The following is a 15,667-nucleotide window of genomic DNA, read 5'->3' on the forward strand; positions in this document are numbered from 1 at the left end:
TGTTCTTTGAAAACCAATCTATATCAATTAGTTGTGGTCTTTCATACCAAGCTTTGGGATCTTTTTTAAGACCATATAATGCCTTATGTAATTTCTAGACCATGTCCTTTTTGCTAGGATCTACAAAACATTCTAGTTGTTCAATGTAGACTTTCTCATTAAAGATTCCATTCAAGAATGCACATTTTACATCCATCTGATAAACTTTATGTTGGAAATCTGATTGAAAAGCTCATTGTTTTTGAAGGTCAAAGAGGGAGATTGTTGTAAAAGAATGTTTTCAATCATTTTTTTTCCATTGATATCAAACCTACTATTTGTAGGGATGATATTTTCTTATAAGATCCAAGCACTATCACTTAGTTGATTGATGAAGAGGATTTGATCAACGAGATGTAACAAGAGCACCTAAAGGAAAGGTTGAATTATGATCTTGCAATGAAGTGCAAGGATCAGTTAACATAATGGTTAAGTAAATTATTGATGACATACTCAAAGATACAGAGGTTGGTCACACTTAGAAACATTGGAAGAAGAAGTTGTAACAAGGTTGACTACAAAGCTTTAACTAAGATCATTAGTAGATGACGAGAAAGTTAGTTGAAGCTAAGTAATAGACATTTCTAGTATGTGTCAAGTGAAGATTAGGTGCTGAGAATCAAAAAAAAATTAGTTGGTGCCAAGTGATCTTCAAGTGTCAAGCATCAGGAAAAACATAATTGATGTCAAGTAATACAGTATGTGTCGAACACCAGTATTTCAATAGTGTCATGTTGCTGCATTATTTCAAATGATGAAGGTTTGCCAAATCTAAGCCGACATAGTGGTTGCATTGAATTTTTTGAATGAGTTGGAAGATAAGGATGATGAGTTGTTGGAAAAAAATCTTATATGAACCATTTTTGGGTGAATTCTAAAGGATTATTCAAGAAGTTTCTAGAGAAAATGGAATATGGGTTACATATAATGAATCCTACCTAATCCATGTGAATTGAAATTGAAAATGGAAGAATCAAGTGGGAAAAAAGACTCCAAGACTTCTATTTAAGAATTCATAGACCAAGAAGCAAAGAGCTACTCATATTGTTGCTGCTAAAGTGCTAAATCTGTGAAGTGGTTGAAAGGGTGTCTAGAAGGAGACGTCTAAGTAAAGGAAGAGCAGAGAGGCTCTACTTCTACTAGTGGTCATGATGAGATTATTGCATCGATACATTGAGTAGGAAGACTCAAGAAGATAAAACTTGAAAGGAAAGGCAAGATGTTAAGAGTTGCAAAGATTGAAGGCCAAGCAAGGGTATGAGCTGAGAAGTGATATGAGATCTACAAGATAAGTTGTATGTTATAATTAGGTCAAGATTTTATAATACTCTCTAGAAATTGTATTATATCTAAAAATTCTATGGACTTAGGTTGGCCTAACAACCATTTGTAAATCCTTTAACAGTGTGGCATTCCAAGTGAATGTTCAAAAGTCCTCTAACCAGGCCCACTTCTATCAGGGTGCTTAAATCCTCTAACAAGGTCACATTTAATAGTGTGTTCTAAGCCTTTAATCGGGCATCACTCCAAAAGGGTGAAAATTGAGAAGCATGTTACTGGTGGTTTTTTCCAAACTAGGTTTCCACCTATATCATTCTATCATGTGTTGATTTCTTATTTGTTTTACTTGCATGTTGATTTACAGTAAATTACTAATTAGATAAGCTAAAGCTAGGATGGATGAATGGTTGAATGATTTCACTTTACTTAGTGAAAAGTTTGAATAGGACATTTGGACCTTTAATAACTAATTCACCCCTCCTCTCAGTTATTCTAAAAAAAATTCTAACAATTGGTATCATAGCCATTTGTTGATTTAGTTTCAAGGTACTAGAAGCAGGAATATCAAGATGTCCAAGAGAGAAGTTCCCAAGCTCAACAAAGACAACTTTGTTGCATGGTAGAGTTTGATAAAATTGCACCTTAGATCAATAGGTGATTATGCACAAATATCAATTGGAACAAAGCATGTAACTCCAACAGGACCCCTCACTGTAGATGACTTAAACAAAAAGAAGGAGCATAACTAAGCAATGTTGAAAATTGCATCTGCACTTAGCTATGCTGAATATGATGACATCAAAGACTATAACACTACATTCAAAATGTGGAAAACCTTATCAGATATATATGGAGGTGATCATAATATCTAGAGAGCAAAGAGAGAAAAGAGAAATCCTAAAAAGGAAGTTTGGAGAAAGGTGAAAATGCTACTCAGTATGCTACAAGAATAAAAGAAGTGGCGAGTACAATAACAAGTCTAGGTGGATAACTAGAAGAAGAAACATCCATCAACAAATACTTAAGAACTCTACTCCCTATCTATGCTATAAGAGTTTCAACCATCCAAGAGCTGAGGTGTGTAGAAGGGAACACACTAACCTTTGAAGGAATAGTTAGAAGACTTACTACATTTGAGCTATCTAATTTTGACAACTATCGACAAAAGAACCTTGAATCTATTTTTAAGGCCAAGATGAAAATAAAAGATATTGAGGAGGACACATCAAGCAAGAAAAGAAGAAAAGGAAAACATGCATCCGGTGATAGTAGCATAGATGAGGAAGATGTGGAATAGTTAGAAGAACTACTAGCTAGGAGATTCCATAGAGGTAAAGGAAAATTCTAAGGTAAGCTCCTTATCATATGTTTCAATTGCAATAAGTAGGTCAGATAGCTACAAGATGTCTAGAGAAGAAAAACTATAAAGAAGGAAATAAGTTCAAGAACAAAAGAGATGATGACAACAAAGATTACAAGGAGAAAGGCAAGAGATGCTACATTGTTGAAGAAGACTTTGATGGAAATGATGATGAAGTAGTCTATGTAGCCATGAAGGATGAATCAAGCAAAGATGAAGATGAATCAACAACATTAGTTACCTATGTGAAGAAGAATGATAAGTGGATCATAGACACTGGATGCTCACATCACATGATAGGAGATAAAATTAAGTTCATTACCTTTACTCAATATGATAGAAATAGTGTTAGATTTGGTAATGATGCTCCATGTCAAATCAAAGGAAAAGGCTCTATCAAACTTACAGAGAAAATTTCATTTGATAATACATACTTTATTGAAGGATTGAACTACAACTTGTAGAGTGTATCAAAATTAGGCAATGTAGGTTGTAAAGTTGAATTTGGAAACAAAACTACCAAGATCTATGACACTGATGGAAATCTGATAGGAAAAGGTGAACAAACTAGGAGTAATCTATTTTACCTAGATATGAAAGAAGTAACATGTCTTGTTGTTAGACTTGATGATGTGTGATTATGGCATAAAAGGTTGTCTCATGTTTAAAAAATTTGATTAGTATCAGCAAGAAAAAGAAAGTCAAAGGATTGCCCAAGTTGAAGAAACTTGAAAACATAATGCGTAAACAATGTCAACTAGGGAAAATAACTAAATCTAGTTTCAAACTCAAAACATACACTTCCAAAGAAGTACTAGAGTTAGTTCATGCAGACTTATGTGGCCCAATAGAAGTGCAAAGCTACCTAGGAGACAGATACATAATGTTATTTGTAGATGATTATTCCAAGATGATGACTACTATGGTTTTAAAGAAAAAATCTGATGCATTCCAAATGTTCAAGTGGTATTTGGCTAGATTTGAGAAAGAAATAGGAAAGAAACTAAAATGCCTAAGGTCAGATAGAGGAGGTGAGTTCACATTAAGAGAGTTTGAAACATTTTGCAATGAAAAAGGTATCAAAAGGTAAACATCAGCACTAGGAACTCCACCACAGAATGGTATTACTGAAAGGAGAAATAGATCAGTGATTGACTATGCTACAACCTTGATGATGGAGAAAAATGTTGCACTGAAATACTAGAGAGAAGTTGTAAGTACTATAGTCTACACACTCAATAGATTCAAGTCAAGAAAGGTACAAATGCAACACTCTTTGAATTGTGGTATGGTCATTCACCTAATGTTAAACATTTCAAAGTGCTTGGTTGTAAATGTTATATTCTACAAGACACTAGAAATAGAAAGTTTGATGCAAAAAGTGATGAAGGTATATTTCTTGGATACTCCACTAGAAGTAAGGCATATAAGTGTTTGAATACTAACGCTAAAAAAATTGTGGAGAGTGCAAATGTAAATTTTGATGAGCATGTAGAAGTTTAGCTTGATGAGTCAAAACAAAAAGAGAATTATAGATCCTTTGTATACTTATATGAAGGAATGACAGTTGAAGAAAATGTTGTAAATCAAGTTGGGAATTAGCAACAAAATTTAGTATCTATTGAATCTCAACTAGTGAATGCCAAGTTACATTCAGAAGCCAAGCTACATAATGTAGAAAATGCACATTCTGATTCTGAAAATAGTATGGAAGAAAGAAATGATGAAACACCAAATGAAGAAGAACAAAATGACTCTGAAGCTTAAGGATCAAATATGGAAAGAATAATTGAACCCAGATTAGCTAAGTATGTGAAAAGACATCACCTTGAAGACTGAGGAATGAATCATGTCTACTAAGAAAGTTTAAACCCAAAATAGTCAAAGATGCACTACAAGATGATGACTAGTATAAGGCCATGAAAGAAGAGATAGATTAAATTGAGAAGAACAAAACTTGGTCTATAGTTTCTAAATTAGCTAATAAGAATGTGACTGGGACTAAGTGGGTGTTTAGATACAAATTTGATGGGAATGGTAGGATAACAAGAAATAAAGCTAGATTAGTTTGCAAAGGCTATGCACAAGAAGAAGGATTGGATTAGGGAGAGACATTCACCCCTATTGCAAGAATAGGAGTAAAAACATTACTTGAATATGCTTCATATAAATATTTTAAAGTCTACCAGATGGATGTGAAGTCTGCTTTTCGAAATGGTATAGTGGAAGAGGAAGTCTACATAGAACAACTACACTGATTTGTTGATGAGGAGAACAAGGAAATGGTCTACAAGCTGCACAAAGCACATTATGGATTAAAGCAAGCACCTAGAGCATGGTATGAAAGGTTACACAAATATCTTGTAAAGATAGGATTTGAAAGAACAAATGACAATAGAAATTTTTACATCAAAGTTGACGAAGGTAAAGATATTTTGATATCAAAAATCTTTGTTGATGATATAATATTTGGAGGAAAAGAAGTCTTATGCAAAGATTTTTCTAATCAAATGAAGCATGAATTTGAGATTTCAATGTTTGGAGAAATCAAATTCTTTGTTGGATTACAAGTGCATTAGTTAAAGCATGGAATATTTGTGACCTAATCCAAATACATCAAGGAAGTACTCAAAAGATTTGGGCTAGAAGACTCAAAACCAGTTAGCACACCAATGGAAACAAGTCATAAACTATAAAAGAATGATGAATCTACTGAAGTAAATCAAACACTATATAGGTCAATGATTGGAAAGCTACAACATGTTGTACATAGTAGACTAGATATTGCATTAGCTATTGGAATAGTAGCATATTTTTCCACCAATCCAAGAGAAAATCACTCAATGATAGTGAAGAGAATATTGAGATACCTAAAAGGAACTAATGACTTTGGTTTATACTATAAGAGGAATGAGAATTTTGAATTGAAAGCTTACACTAATGTGGATTGGGGAGGTAACATTGATGATAGAAAAAGCACTAGTGGAGGAGCACTTTTCTTAGGAAACAGGTTCATTACATAGACAAGAAAAAAGAAAAGTTGCACCTCATAGTCTACTACTGAAGCTAAATATGTGGCAGCCACTGTAAACTGCATGAATATTATATGGATAAAATATTTGTTGTGAGGTATGAAGGAAGAAGTAATTGAGCCTATGACACTCTATTGTTATAATACAAGTGCTATCAATATATCTAAGAACCTAGTAATGCATGCTAAAACTAAGCATATTGCAATCAAGTATCACTATGTAAGAGAACTAGTGGAAGAAAAACAAGTGAAGATGGAATATGTTAGCTCAAAGGAATAGATTGTTGATATCTTCACAAAAGAACTACCTAAAGATATTTTTGAGTATCTTAGAGGTAAGTTAGGGGTGATACACCTAACTAAGGCTATTTGAACCAAAAAGCAAGAATACCCTACATCAAATAAGCTAAATGTTGAAGATTCTACACATTGATGCAGAGAATTTTTACTTTGGCATCCATGCCTAAAGTAGTAGAAGTGTTGAAACTTCAAATCAGTCACAAGCAAGGTGATAGAGGGAGACATTAAATGAACCTGTAAGAGCTACATCTACATATTAAGATGCTAATATGTCTTTGGCATTTTTGTCAAAGAGGGAGAAGTTAACAACTAATCAACAATTGTTGAAGATAAAGGATTAGAAAAGAAGAGGGAGAATTTAGAGGTTGATCAAAATAGTACAAGGTGAATAATATAGAGGGAGAAAGATACAGATAAAGGATATAGTAGAAAAGAGGGAGAAGTGAAACAAAATAATTAGAATACTAGTAGGAGATGTGATGCTACAAAAAAAAAGAATTGGCATTTGACTTAATGTTCTAACCTAGTAAGCTTTTGGTGGAATAGTTTAGTCTGATGGTTGATCGGTTTGGTTTGCTATCAATGCCAAAGAGGGAGATTGTTGGAAATCCGATTGAAAAGCTTATTGTTGTTGAAGATTGAAGAGGAAAATTGTTGTAAAAGAATTTTTTCAATCATTTTTTTGCCATTGATGTCAAACCTACTATTTGTAAGAATGATATTTACTTATGAGATCCAAGCGCTATCAATTAGTTGATTGATGAAGAGGATTTGATCAATAAGATGTAACAGGAGCACCTAAAGGAAAGGTTGAGTTATGGTGTTGTAATGAAGTGCAAGGATCAATTAAGACAATGGTTAAGTAATTTATTGATGACATAGTAAAAGATATAGAGGTTGGTCACACTTAGAAACATTGGAAGAAGAAGTTGTAATAAGGTTGACTGCAAAGCTTTAAAAAATATCATTAGTAAGTGCTGAGAAAGTTAGTTGAAGCTAAGTAAAAAAAAATTTTACCATGTGTCAAGTGATCTTCAAGTACCAAGTTAAGATTAGGTGTTGAGCATCAAAAAAAAATTAATTGGTGCCAAGTGATCTTTAGGTGCCAAGCATCATGAAAAACATAATTGATGCAGAGTAACACAGTATGTGCTGAGCACTAGTATTTCAATAGTGTCGAGCTACTGCATTATTTCAAATGATGAAGATTTTCCAAATCTAAGCTGACATAGTGGTTACATTGAATTTTGTGAACGAGTTGGAAGATAAGGATGATGAGTTGTTGGCACAGAATCTTATGTAAACCATTTTTGGGATTTTCTAAAAGATTATTCAAGAAGTTTCTAGAGAAAATAGAATATGGCTTAGATACAATGAATCCTACCTAATACATGTGAATTGAAATTGAAAATGAAAGAATCTAGTGGGAAAAGGAACTCCAAGACTTCTATTTAAGAAGTCATAAACCAATAAGCAAAGAGCTACTGATACTATTGCTTTTGAAGTGCCAAATATGTGAAGTGGTTGAAAGGGTGTCTAGAAGGAGACATCTATGTGAAAGAAGAGCACAGAGGCTCTGCTTCTACGAGTGGTCATGAAGAGATGATTGCACTGGTACATTGAGTATGAAGACTCAAGGAAACAAAGCTTGAAAAGAAAGGCAATTTGTTAAGAGTTGTAAAGATTGAAGGCTAGGAAAGGGTATAAGTTGATAATTGATCTAAGATCCATAAGATAAGTTGTATTTTTTAGTTAGGTCAAGATTTTCTAATACTCTCTAGCAATTATATTAGATCTAAAAATCCTATGGACTTAGGTCGGCCTAACAGCCATTTGTAAATCCTTTATAAGGGTGGCATTCCAAGTGAATGTTCAAAAGTCCTCTAACTAGGCCCACTTCTAACAAAGTGGTTAAATCCTCTAATAAGGTCACATTTAACAATGTGTTGTAAGCCTCTAATAGGGCAAGCCTTTCACAGGGCATCACTTCAAAAGGGTGGAAATTGAGTAGCATGTTACTAGTGGTTTTTCCCAAATTGGGTTTCAACATAAATCACTATGTCATGTTGATTTTTTGTGTATTTTACTCGCATGTTGATTTACAATAACTTGCTGATTAGATAAGCTAAAGCTTGGATGGATGAATGGTTGAATGATTTCACTTTACTTAGTGAAAAGTTTGAATAGGACATTTGGACCTTGAACAACTGATTCACCCCCCCACCCCAGTTATTCTAAAAGAAATTCCAACACTTTAAGTCCTCTGTGTGATGCATTTTCTCATAAAGTTCTAACACCTAATCTTGCAACAAGAGAAAAATTTTCACCATAATCAATACCTTCTTCTTGAGAATAGCCTTTACATACCAACCTTGCTTTGTTTTTGAATATTTTTCCATCTTTATTCAACTTGTTTCTAAATACCCACTTTGTGTCGATTACATTTTTATCCTTGGGTCTACGAACAAGAGTCCACGTTTTTTTTTTCTCTATCTATTATATTTATTCATTCATTTCTTCAATACAACTTTTATCATCCAAAGCATCTTTATCATTTCTAGGTTCAAATTCAGCAAGTAAACATGTACCTTTCAATTTTCTTCTTGTCATCATTCCATCTAATTTATCTCCAATGATCTGATTAGGTGCATGATGTCTTCTAACATATTTTGCTAACATAGATTCTTTGGATCTACTAATTTCATCATAAACTTTTGTATCAAGCTTGGGTCCTGTTATTTGTGACTTGGATCCATCAGACTCAATTTTCTCTAGCTCGGTATTCTTTGACTGCAACTCAGGTCCTTCAGATTGTGACTTGGATTGCACTGTTTGCAAGTTGGTAGCTGTTGGAGATTTTGGAGACTTGGGAGGTGAAGGCTCATTTATTTTAGATAGATTTGGTAGGGTATCAAGTTCATAGTAAATAAATCTTCTGTATCCTCTAGCTCTTTGTTGCTTTCTTCTTCACTCTTTTTTACAAACTCATCAATTCTCACATGTACACTTTCTATGATTTTATGAGTAGACAAATTTGAATATTTGTATGCTTTACTTCTACTAGAGTATCCTAGGAATATTCCTTAACCATATATGACATCAAATTTACCTTTCCCATATTCTTTCAAGATATAATATTTGTTGCCAAATACTTTCAAGTAGCTTACATTAGGTTTGTAGCCTTACCATAAATCATAAGGAGTTTGATTTGAGTCTTTCTTTAGCTGTACTTTGTTTAAGGTATGAACTACATTTCTGATAGCTTTCTTCTAGCATTTGATTGCAACATTCTTTTCTATCATCAATGTTCTTACACAATCCATGATGGATCTGTTTCTTCTTTCAACTATACCATTATGCTATGGTCTACCAGGAGCTAATACTTGTCTTTTAATTCCTTTTTTAATGTAGAATGCATTGAATTGATAGGAGATAAATTCACCACCTCTATCTAATATTAAACATTTTAACTTCTTTCTAGTTTCTTTTTCTACTCTTGCCAGATAGCACTTGAATTTTTAAAAAGCTTCTAATTTTTTTTTTAGATACATTACTGTCATCATTGTAGAATAATCATTAACAAAGAGAATAAAAAAAAATTCTCCACTATAACTCTCTATTACTTTAGGTCCACATAAGTATGTATGCACAAGCTCTAAGACTTCTTCTAAATGATAGTTTTTTCTTTTTAAACTGGTCTTTCCCATCTTATCAATTTGGCAATTCTTGCATAGACCCATATCAAGTTTCCTCAAGCTAGGAGTATCTCTTACTCTTTTATATTTTTTTATCTTAACCAGATTATCAAAGTTTAAATGACATAATCTTTTGTGTCATAACTAGCTTTCTTCTACTTGAGTAATAAAACATGAACTTTCATTGATATCAAGATAAAATAGATTACCTTTTGTTTGTTTGCCAGATCCAACCAAATTTTCTTTCCCATCTAGCAGTTTGACCTTCCCATTCATAAAGTCTACCTTGAATCCAATGTTATTCAACTGTGCCACTCTTAGTAGATTATTCTTTAGTCCTTCAATGCAATAAGCATTATCATATACAAGTTCATTGGTTAAAGAAATACATCATTATTTGTCTCCAAAATTTTTCCATAACACATGCTGCAACATGACTGTATTCAAGAAATATTAAATCTGCAAATACCCATTATCACCAAAATGCCCATAACTTATTCATTTCTTCATAAAATAAATTCAAACAAAAGAAAAAAGAAAGGTTATTCACTACTCTATCCAAATATACAAAGTTTACATGGTTTCTAGGCTGTACATGTCCGTACAAGACCTAGAACCAACACTAAAACTAAAAACCAATCAAAATAACAACTCAGAATATTACCAAATTTGTTTCAAAATGTATCTATTCCTTTCATTAATTCTTTGGTTCGACCTTACATCCATTTTTATAGATTTTGTAGTTGGTTATAACTTCCAAACCACCCTTTAAACCAACCCATTACATTCCTTTAACCCTTTTGCATTTTTGGCAATATTTTATGCACTTTATGCATTTTTACATTACAACTTTCATACAAACCCAACCTAGACCAACATTATGACTCAAATGACTTCAGATGGATGTCAATAGATCCATTCACCAATTAAATAAACATTTTTACATTATTTATCATATTAAGACCTCCTTTGACAACTTATTACAAATGGCTTCTCTAGCTTTTATATCTTTGTCTTCTTGAAATTTAGGTGCCTCTGCACCATACTCCCAACCTTGAAAAATTTTCAAGTCCCTTGGAAACATGGAATCAATAACCTACAAGAAAAAATATTAGATCAAAATCCTCATCTTTTCCTTTGCCTCTTCACCATCATCACTGGATCGGTGCCTCCTCAACTTTCTTATCTCTTTCACTAATGACTCCCATCAATGGAGTTATGCCGGTTGCCTCTATGGTGCTTCTCATTCCTCAGTCCACTCCTCCATGCTGCATCACAACCTCTTGTCCCTCACCTGGGAGTCCCATCATGCCTCTCTCCCCAGTCTATTGGCAACACACAAAGGACCATCCTCTCTGGCCCTAGATCATCTCCTATGATCCTTTGGTAGACTTCTCCTGTCCACCCATTGCAGGTGAGCGAACCGGCACCATTCTACAACCACAAACCTCAAAACAAAAATCCAAAATAACCCAACACTGCCTGCTGTAGATCATCTTCCATCTACACGCTCAGAATCTTCTGAGCTCTGATACCAATCTGATGCAGAGCATCTTTCAAATCAACCAAATAATAGGATCCATGCTGATCCCTTCAAAATCCATTAAATAAACTCCATAATTAGAGGCATCTTACAAGGTAGAACAAAACATTTTCCAACACAAAAATATCAACCTTACTCCATTCACATATCCTGATTTCTATATCAGATTTCATTTTTCATAACTTTCAATCTATAATATTTCTTTCCAAACCCTTTGGAGTAATTGTTCCAAACTAGTTATAGTAGAACATTTTCAAATATGGTACCCATCCAATAAACCAATTACAAGTTATGGTCTTTGTATCAAGACCCATTTTCTCTGTCATAAACCAGAACCCAAAACTGGTAACCCTGCCTAGGGCATCAAATATCTTTAACGAAAAATAAATTTAAATAATATCAAACCAATTCCAAATTATCCATCTATGATTATAGTTTCCAAATATGTAAGCCATTTACTTTTCCCATTCATATATAATTTTTCAAGCACAAATCCCTGCCCTCATCTTGAATGGATATCTTTAAAAACCAGTTTCCACTAAAATGCTCATAACTTTCACAAATTTAAATTAAAATGATCCAAACCGGTTGGAAATGAAATTTAGTTCACATATCTTTCAAATTAATATTATTAGAGGTCCTGAGTCTCCAAAATTTGTCCGTAACACATGCTGCAACATGACTGTATTCAGGAAATCTTAAATCTGCAAATACCCATTATCACCAAAATGCCTATAACTTATTCATTTCTTCATAAAATAAATTAAAACCAAAGAGAAAAGAAATTTTATTCATATATCTATCCAAATATACAAATTTTACATGGTTTCCAGGTTTTACATGTCCGTACAAGACCTGGAACCAACACTAAAACTGAAAACCAATCAAAATAACAACTCAGAATATTACCAAATTTGTTTCAAAATGTATCTATGCCTTTCATTAATTCTTTGGTTCGACCTTACATCTATTTTTATAGATTTTTTAGTTTTTTATAACTTCCAAAACACCTTTTAAACCAACCCATTACATTCCTTTAACTCTTTTGCATTTTTGGCAATATTTTATGCACTTTATGCATTTTTACATTACAACTTTCATACAAACCCAACCTAGACCAACATTATGACTCAAATGACTTTAGATGGATGTCAATAGATCCATTCACCAATTAAATAAACATTTTTACATTATTTATCATATTAAGACCTCCTTTGACAACTTATTACAAATGGCTTCTCTAGCTTTTATATCTTTGTCTTCTTGAAATTTAGGTGCCTCTGCACCAGTTCATTATTTCCAAATCTTACACCACCACTATCATAAAATTCTATGTGCTCAAACTTTTTTTATCTCTAGACATATGTTGTGAGTAGCCACTATCAATAATCCATGTATCATTTTTTCTAACATGAGTGATAAGTGTCATCTTATCTCCTTCATTGTCAAATTCATCTTTTACAACAATATATACCATTTAATCTTTATTTTTATAAGAATCTTTAGAGATAAAATAATATTTCTTACCTTTTTCCTTGTAGTTCTTGAATTCCTTCTTGCCTTTGTATGTTTTACTTTACTTTTCATCCTTGTTTTCTCTGTTTGGGTACCTAGCAGAAAAATGACTAACTTCTTCACAAGAAAAATAGATTAGAGAAATCTTTCCTTTGTACTTTCCTCTACCTTTGGAATATTTCTTTGAAATTAGGGCTTCAACAATTTCAAGACACTATCATAACTTTCTTCAATTTCTCCTTCACTTCCTAATTGATTGGTCTTTGATTTTTTGCTCTTTCCCTTGAGTTAGAGTTTGGCTTCAAATGCAAACTCAATATTTTTGGAACTAGGAACATAGTTATCATAATTATCCAACTCAGAAGCTATTAATCATCCAAGTAGAGCATCCAGCATTATTTTTCTATTTGGATCACATCTCATTTCTTGAATAGCAGAGACTCTAATTTCATAAATAGGAAGAATAGTTCTAAGTACCTTGCTTAAAACTATTTTTTCATGAATGTCTCCTCAAGATGCTTTGATTGTGCTCACACTTGCTTTGATTCTTTCCACATATTTTGCAATGTTTTTGTCTTCTCTCATTTTCATCTAATCAAATTGACCTCTAAGACTTTTAGCTTTAGCTCTTCTTACATTTTCATCTCCTGGATACATGTCTTTCAATTTGGTCCACATTGCATGAGCTATTTTGCAGTCTTATACTCCATCAAATTTAGCATAACTAAGAGTAGATTCAATATCAATCATCATGTTGTTATGATTCTTCTTTTCAAAAATGTCTTCAATTGATGATGTTCAATTAGGAGTCTTGTATTCAACATCAAGATACTTACAACCTGAATCACTGATGGTTGCTAGATGTAATCTCATAAGTCCTTACCATGCTGCAAAGTTGTGTCAGTTCAACTTGGGAATCTCTCTTCTATAAGACATCCTAATCTTTAGCTTAGGTCCTTAAAACCTTATTTATAAGAACCAAAAGCTCTAATACCAAATGTTTGAAATATAAGAGGAGTAACTAAGAGGGGAGGGGTGAGTCAATTAATAGAAAAATAAATCTTAGATCCCTTAGATGTAAGTACAAAATAATCTCTAAAATTGAACTCTGTTGATGCTTGGTAAACACACTAAAAATGTTGTAACTTGGTAAATACTAAATATGCTTAGTAAACACTTATCATGAAAATCTTAAGGTTTTATCTATGATTACTTATTACCTTAACATAGTAACAAACACATTAAAGAAATAGCATGAACACATTTAACACCAAGATTTGATGTGGAAACCCAATTTAGGAAAAACCACCAATCGCAACTAGTTACTGATTTTCACTCTTTTGAAGTGAACCCTATTAGGAGCCAAGCCTATTAAAGGTTAAAAAACACACTATTATTTATGACCCTATTAGAGGATTTAATCACCCTATTAGGAGTGGCCTTGTTAGAGGTCTTTAGAAACTTCAATAGAAATGTCACTTTGTTAGAAGATTTACAAATAGTTGTTAAGCCAACTTTGTTAAGAGATTTAGATCACTGCTACAATGGTTAAAGAGTAACAAGGATGAAACTCAAATGCTAATTACAAATCTCAATTTGAGCTTGTATACTTGATCCTTCTTGATTGAATTAATATTGTTAGCTTCTCAAGGATATTATGCTTATCCTTCTAATTCACTTCCTATTTGCATCATTAGATCTTCAAAATGTCTTCTATGAACTTCCACATATTCTTTGTACACACTTTCTAACCCTCAACTTGATCTTTTATTTAAATATTTCTTATTGTGAAGTCAACTCAAATACAACTTAGAATAATTAATATCCATATTATTAGTTGGCTAGAACCAAAAGATAAATCAATTGAACTTAATATGCTAAAACAAGAAAATCCTTTGTTAGCGGACCCTACTTGGTAGATACTAACTCAAAAAAGATTTTCTTGTGTTAACAAAGTGAACTCGGTTAACACTACATACTTCCTAAGTTCCTTCTATAACTGAGTTAGCTCAGTTAGCACTGGTTCCATCCAATATTTTCTTCATTAACAGAGTGAGCTCGGTTAACACTCATCTTTCACAAATTTTCCTTTGGCGCTCAAGTGAACTTTGGTAGACATTGCCTTCTAAACTAAGAAAACTCTAGATAACTCGATAGACATAGAAAACTAGCTTCAATATCCAAATGAGCTCAACATACTTTGTCTTATAATGATATGACATTTTGTGTAACACCAAAGGTAATATACAATTATTCAATTTGTTTCAATAGAGCCCACTTCCCAAACATGTAATTAACAATGAAATTCTTCAATACAAAATTAGATACCAAAACATCTTTATTGTTGTTGATACTTCCAATATATGATGTAACCATTTGTTACTCTTCACAAAACTTTATGACAATTTACATTGCTCATAATTTGTATCACAATACACAACATAATATACTTACAAGTTTGCATACAAGTTAATTTTCAATCTCTCACAACTCCACTTCCAAAACCTTCTCTTTTATAGCATATTTCTTTAACTGTCGATATTCATACCTTCACAGATTTGCCAAAATAAAAAATTGTATCTTTTCTAACTTAGGGTTAACCTATAGGATGTTTTCCCTAATCAATTAGTTAATTATTTTGATAAAAAAAAATTTTCCATAATAAAAAATACTAGATCTAATATTTGTTACCTTATTTTGTCTGCTCAACATTGTCACTATTAAACCAAAATAACTCTATTTGTACTATCTATACAGAGTTGTGCTCTCACATACATCATCCTTACATGTTGTCCTTCCTCCAAGTAAGTGTGCATGTGCTATAAATTCCTCTATAAACTACCCTGACCAAAAAAAATCTTGTGCTAACAGATGTAATATGTGACACTTAGACAATTCCCTAA

Source organism: Cupressus sempervirens, chromosome 1 (assembly GCF_028749045.1).
Source record: "Cupressus sempervirens isolate cs-2001-9-10 chromosome 1, ASM2874904v1, whole genome shotgun sequence".
In the NCBI taxonomy this organism is placed as follows: domain Eukaryota; kingdom Viridiplantae; phylum Streptophyta; class Pinopsida; order Cupressales; family Cupressaceae; genus Cupressus; species Cupressus sempervirens.